The sequence below is a fragment of the Bubalus bubalis genome, chromosome 1, assembly GCF_019923935.1.
Source record: "Bubalus bubalis isolate 160015118507 breed Murrah chromosome 1, NDDB_SH_1, whole genome shotgun sequence".
Classification (NCBI taxonomy): domain Eukaryota; kingdom Metazoa; phylum Chordata; class Mammalia; order Artiodactyla; family Bovidae; genus Bubalus; species Bubalus bubalis.
In genome coordinates, this window is record NC_059157.1 from 157,444,939 (window position 1) to 157,451,691 (window position 6,753).

Sequence of the window (6,753 nt, forward strand, 5' to 3'; positions counted from 1 at the left end):
AAGGTGTCTAAGGTGGGGCACCTTCCGCTATTCGAGAGGGCGCCTGCGGCCTCCGTGGTCAGAGCTAGCCTGGTGTCACGGGTTATATTGATTTTCCGCGTAAACCAAGCCACTCAGCTTCTTTTCTCCACTGAATTTTCCTACTGAGCTATCCTCATTCTATTACTCTTTATTATCTCTAATTAACATTTGAATAGGTCGCCTAGCCGTCTCTCCTTCGAATACCCTGGATCAGCCGGGGCTGGTCCCCGGCACCAGGGGATCTTCCCAACCCAGGGATCACATCCATGTCTCCTGTATTGGCAGGCGGATTCTTTACCCCTGAGCCACCAGGAAGTCCAATTGTCTCTTAGGCAATGGTTTATTCTTTTGTTCAGTTTGGCTTGCCAATGGCCTTTGTCATTGCCAAATAGACCCTCCTTCCTGAAAGTGTTACGGTTTCTGCATATTGGCCACAATATACACTGTTGGGAAGGAGGAAGGAACTGAATAATAGGGCCCATAAAACTCAGTTGTCTGGGAACTCTGCTCAATGTTGGGTGGCAATCTGGATGGGAGGGAATTTGGAGGAGAATGAATACGTGTAATGTATGACCAAATCCCTTTGCTGTCCTCCTGAAACTATCACAACATTGTTAATCAGCTATACTCCTATATAAAATTTTTTTTTAAATTTAGGTTTCTGATAAGAGCAAAATATTCTTAAAACACTGGTTTTAACCTGGAAGTCTGTTGCTTTCTGAAGTTTTCTTTATAATATTAAAAAAGTTAGAAGCCATATGCTTCTCTTTCCTTTATCATTCTAGTTCCCAAATGTTACATTAAAATTTGTCTAAACATTTAACTCTGAGTATGTCTTACTTCATTCAACTAATTTATTCCAGTTTGGACTTGGCAGGTATAGGGGTCTAGCCAGTTTCTCAACTATGGACAATTGTTCTTGTAGTTTATTTGTATGACACTATTTTAGCTGAGATGTTCTCATTAATTTAAAAAAAAAAAAAAACAGCAACAGATACTTACGGAGTGTGTGCCAAACACATTATTTCATTTTATCTCAACAAATGTCTTCTGAAATAGGTACAATTATTTTGCCCATTTCACAGATGGGGACTGGGGCTTATAGAGAGCTGAATAGTTCCTGAGGTCATGCAGTCTTTATAATATGAGTGGTGGCTTGATGGGAACTCAGGTTGTCTGGACCATACTCTACCCTTAACCACCATGTCCCGTTTAAGAGTACTTGGAGATACGGTTCTTAAAACCCATCAGGGCTTCAAGGTCTTTGCAGAGTCATAAATTTGTGTGAATACAAACTTATTTTGTTTACTGTTCACATGAATGAGTCTGTATTTGGTAACTCCCAGGGCTCTCTCAATAATTTAAAAGCTACAATGTTTAAACTGTCCTGGGAGGGAAAGATTAATAGGAACAAAGAGTTAGCCAATGATGCCTAATTAGGCCAGTGTGAGGAGCTGAGTAAGAAATGAAACAGACAAGTTAAGTTACAGATGGGTTAGGACCAGGATGAAAGGGGAGATTGTGTTCCCAAAGCCTGAAGTAGAAATGAATGGAAAGCACAGCAAAAATTCATACCCCTTAGGAACTCTGAGGACACTTTACAACTGAGGCCATCGTGAAATAATATCAGTCAAAATGCTAAGGCCTCAGATACTTGAACACTGCTTTCGAAATATTGCCACAAACAATGATTTATTGTACATGGGCATTTTTGAAGATGTGTCAAAATTTATGCTTTATCCGATTCGAATTCTGAAAGGGCACATGATCATAAATGAGGATAAATTACCTCTCCACAGGCAGAAATATTCTCATTTTCATTTAGATATGTTGGAGTTTGTGTTTTTTCCCTCTTTCTGTTGTTACAGCTTGAGCAATGTTCTATCACATGAAACAGAATTGGCTCTGTGCAAGCATCTGGAAGAATATTAAAGCCACATTTCAGCCTGGTATGGCATGTTGCTTACTTTGAGGGTGGGGCTGGGGGGAATTGTAGTTCATGGTTTTAATAATCAAATACTCAGAGATGAATATCAAATCTGATCTAGAAAGAACATCAAATTATGCTCTCCCATTCTCCTTTCCCCCTTTCCATCCCTCCCCATTGAGCTTAAAGATTTTCAAGTAACTTTTTCCTGAGTTTCTACCAAAGTTTCTATATGAAATGCTAACACACCTGAAAGAGAGTCCTTGCCTCCACAGGACAGTCACATGGAGTATCCAACTACACATCAAGTATCTATCACATGAAGGAGGGCCATAGCAAGGGCTTTAATGGAGAAATGAAATGTGATGAAATCCAGAGTAGGTAAAGTTTACATTAGCCTGAGGGTATCAGAGAAGATATCACAGAGAAAGAGACATCTGAGCTTGGGTTAAACAGTAAGCAAGAATGTGACTAGTAGAAAAAATATTAGGTAAGAATTTCAAGCTTCCAAGTAGCTTAAATCAAAAAGGAGTGATTTGCATGTAAAGGTTTTGTTCCCAGCTAAAGGTGCACAATTGTAATTGAAGAAAAAAAATGTAGATGCATCTGTTTCAGACAGTCTGCAGTAAATTAGTTTTCAACTCGTGGGTTAAAGATCAAAAGGTATAAGTCCACAGTCAACAAACCTTTCTATCACTGACTGCTTTTTTTTTTTTTTTTTACCTTTTTCTTAAAAGATGAGCAGATAATTAGATACCTGAGGAATCTTAACAAAAGAGATAAAGGCTAAAACACACACACACAAATAGACAACTCGAGGAAACCAAAACTATGCATAAATGTAAGAACATAGAAAGGAAAATTACCATTTTATCCTTAAAGAGATAAGAGAGGATATTATGTCCTTGAAATGTGAGCAAGATGCTATTATTAAAGGACCATTAAAAAAAAAAAACCCTCAGAAATATTTGCAGCCAACTAAGCCAACTGTGCTCTTTTCCTTTGGGGGGCCCAGTATGCAATGGCCTCAAACAGCAGCCTCCTCAGTGGTGTATGCAGCCTATTGCCTGTATCAGTTTCCTTATGGGACCTTGGCAACAAGCCTATCCAGTGGACATTCATATCTGATTGCATGCTGTCCCAAATCTAGGCTCCAGACAAGTAGTGTAGTGTGTAGTGTCTTTGGAAAGCCCTAGGGTACAGTGGCCAGGGTCCACATTGGCCAAGTCATCATGTCCATCTGTACCAAGCTGCAGAACAAGGAGCATGTGATCAAGGACCTTTGCAAGGCCAAGTTCAAGTCTGCTGGCCACCAGAAGATCCACAGCTCCAAGAAGTGGGGATTTACTAAGTTTAATGTGAATGAATTTGAAAATATGATGGCAGCAAAGCAGTTCATCTCAGATGGCTCTGGTGTCAAATAAATCCTTAATCGTGGCCCCTGCACAAATGGTGGGCCCTGCACTCATGGGAGCCTTGGCTCTGTCCCCTCCTTACTCATGTCCACCAATAAATCCTACTTTCCTGTCAAAAACAAAAAAAACTCAGAAACAAAAAAAAGTGATAACAGATATAAGAAAAGTATAAAATTAATATTATAAAGTAGAGAATGGCAGACTATTAATTTGTTAGGGCTGCCATAACAAAGTATCACAGACTGGGTGTCTTAAACAACAGAAATTTATTTTCTTAGTTCTAAAGGCTAGAAGTTGAAGATCAAAGTATAAGCAGATTTGGTTTCTTCTGAGGCTTCTCTCTTCAACTTGTTAGTGGCCACCTTCATGTTCACATGGCATTCTCCCTGTGTGTGTGTGTGTGTGTGTGTATTCTATCTTCCTCTTTTTATAAGGGCACCAGTCATATTGGATTAGGTCCCACCCTAATGACCTCATTTTAACTTGATTATTTCTGTAAAGACCTTATCTTCAAATACAGGTACTGGCAGGTAGGACTTTAACTTATGAATGTGGGGGAACACAATACAGACCGTTACATAGACCAAAAAGACTTAGAAACAAAAAACTGGAAAGAAGAGTAAAGAATAGTGGAGGATGGGTCAAGAAAATCCAACACCTGAAAAATATAAACTCTGGAATAAAAGAGCAGAGGGAAAGCAGAGAAGAATAAAGCCTTTAATAAAAAAAATTAAGACAATTTCCCAGAATTATAATACTCAAGTTTCAAGATTAAAAGTTTCTAGGAATATGCAAGAAAATAGATGAAGACAGATCCACGCCAAGGCAATTATTTTAAAAAAATTAAAAATATGGGGACAGAGGGAAGATCCTATAGAAATCTAGAGGGAAAAACACAGGTTGTATTCAAAACGGTAGGAATCAGAACACTTTGAGAATTATCAAAACCAACACTGAGAGATAGTGTAGCAATGTCTTCAAAAATTTAGAGAAAAAATTATTTCTGAGTATGAATTCTACATTAGACAAATAAGTCAAATGGAGAGCAGAATGAAATCATCACTGATAAGAAACATCTTAAAATTTTATCTTTTAAGTACTCTTTCTTAGAGCTTCACCAAAATTAGAAAGTAAACAAAGAAAGATACAGATAGAATAGTGGTTCTCATTCACAGCTGCCAACTGGAGTCAACCAGGATGCTTTAAGAAATACTGACAAGGGGGGGCCATCTCCAAAAGTTCTGAAGCAATTGGTCTGGATGAGGCCTGGGCCTTTTAAATTTCCCCCAGATAATATTTATGTACATCCAAAGTGGATATGGAAGAAAGAAGAGACAGGAAGGGAAATCTCCATGGTAAAAGAGAAGGGATTCTGGAACAAAAGTTCTACACCAAGAAAAGAGTGCAACCTATTGGAAAACCCCATGAGAAATTCCTTCAAATGGATGAAATAGAACAATATCTACAGCAAGGTATAGGAAGCAAATTTGGACAACTGATATAAAGTTTTGGTGTAGAGTTAGTGATAGGAATATAGGAAACAAAAGAAATTTAAAAAATAAGAAACTAATTCTATGGATGCAAAAACTATGCAAGTAGGAAATGTTATCAGAGCTTACTACATGATTCAGCTGTGAAAAGAGTTTATATAAACACTGAATATCAGGGAGAAAGGAAAAGAAAGTGTACAGGTGTGCAATGGTGGATTGGTTGCAAAAGAGTTGCTTTTCTTTTCCTATAGTGGGAGAATAGGACATAATGGTTAGAAATGAAACACCAAAAAGTAACAGTACAAGTGTGCTATTTAGAAAGCTAAACATTTTGGAAATGGTTCCTTCTGGAGAGTGGGGAATAGGTTGGGAAGCTAGAGGATTGCTGTTTCTCATAAAAAGGTTTTTTTTAAAACTATTTGACTTCTTAAACTATGCACATTTTTAAGCTTAATATATGTTTAAAAAAAAAACCCATAAGAGCTAAAAAGAGGGAAAAAAAGATAAGACAAATTACTGAGGGATGACAAAGGAAAACATGAGAACAGAGAAAAGCTAGATCATGTCTTGATCTAAACCTTGACATCAGGGAGATCAATCAGAGTTTTCTACAGAAACACTTTGAGTAGAGACCAATATTAAAGGCTTAAGTTAGGATGAAAAGAGCTGTAACTTTTTTCAGGGATTAGAACTGTTGTGGATTTCCTTTGAGGTCAGAGGATTTTTATCAGAGAGTAGAGCCATCTAATGGAGAAGGCAATGGCACCCCACTCCAGTACTCTTGCCTGGAAAATCCCATGGAGGGAGGAGCCTGGTTGGCTGCAATCCATGGGGTCGCTGAGGGTCCGACACGACTGAGCGACTTCACTTTCACTTTTCACTTTCATGCATTGGAGAAGGAAATGGCAACCCATTCCAGTGTTCTTGCCTGGAGAATCCCAGGGACAGGGGAGCCTGATGGGCTGCCGTCTATGGGGTCGCACAGAGTTGGACACGACTGAAGTGACTTAGCAGCAGCAGCAGCAGCAGCAGAGCCATCTAAGGAGGCTTCCCTGATGGCTCAGCAGGTAAAGAATCCACCTGCCATGCAGGAAATGAGGGTTTGATCCCTAGGTCAGGAAGATCCCCTGGCAGAGGAAATAGCAACCCACTTCAGTATTCTTGCGTGGGAAATCCCATGGACAGAAGAGCCTGGAGGGCTACAATCTAGAGTCTCAAAGAGTCAGATACGACTGAATGATTGAGTATGCAAAGCCATCTAAAGAGACCAGACAATCCAATATTCAATTACCTAATGACTAATTAAATAAACATTGATTTACCATCTGTTCTACCCTGGATGTTAGATATAATAGGAGCAATGGTTAATTCCCCTTTGGGCATCAATTTAGTCTCCTCAAAGTACTTGGTTATTAGTCTGTTGCTGCTGCTGCTGCTAAGTCACTTCAGTCGTGTCCGACTCTGTGCGACCCCATAGACGGCAGCCCATCAGGCTCCCCTGTCCCTGGGATTGTCCAGGCAAGAACACTGGAGTGGGTTGCCATTTCCTTCTCCAATGCATGAAAGTGAGAAGTGAAAGTGAAGTCACTCAGTCATGTCCGACCCTTAGCGACCCCATGGACTGAAGCCTACCAGGCTTCTCCATCCATGGGATTTTCCAGGCAAAAGAGTACTGGAGTGGGGTGCCATTGCCTTAGTCTGTAGTGGGCTTTAAAAAAATCTCATTAACAGGGAACACAACTTTTTAGGGAAGAATTTTCCTTTGTTTAGGAAAAAGTCTTGATCATCCCCCAACACATAATTGAATAGCAAAAGATCTGGCAATATAGTATGTGGCCCAACTGCTTTGCATAAGAATAGGAGTTTGCAGTGAGTAGAGTAGAGGGGGTGGACCAACAAA

At 39.6% G+C, this 6,753-nt stretch overlaps 1 non-coding gene across 1 annotated transcript; it reads left to right on the forward strand.

The window, feature by feature from the left end:
• Positions 1-2,916: 2,916 nt before the first annotated feature.
• LOC112587430 lies at positions 2,917-3,051 on the forward strand. The gene has a single exon (XR_003111922.1). It is a non-coding gene; the product is annotated as a small nucleolar RNA SNORA70 (small nucleolar RNA).
• The last annotated feature ends 3,702 nt before the right edge of the window (positions 3,052-6,753 follow it).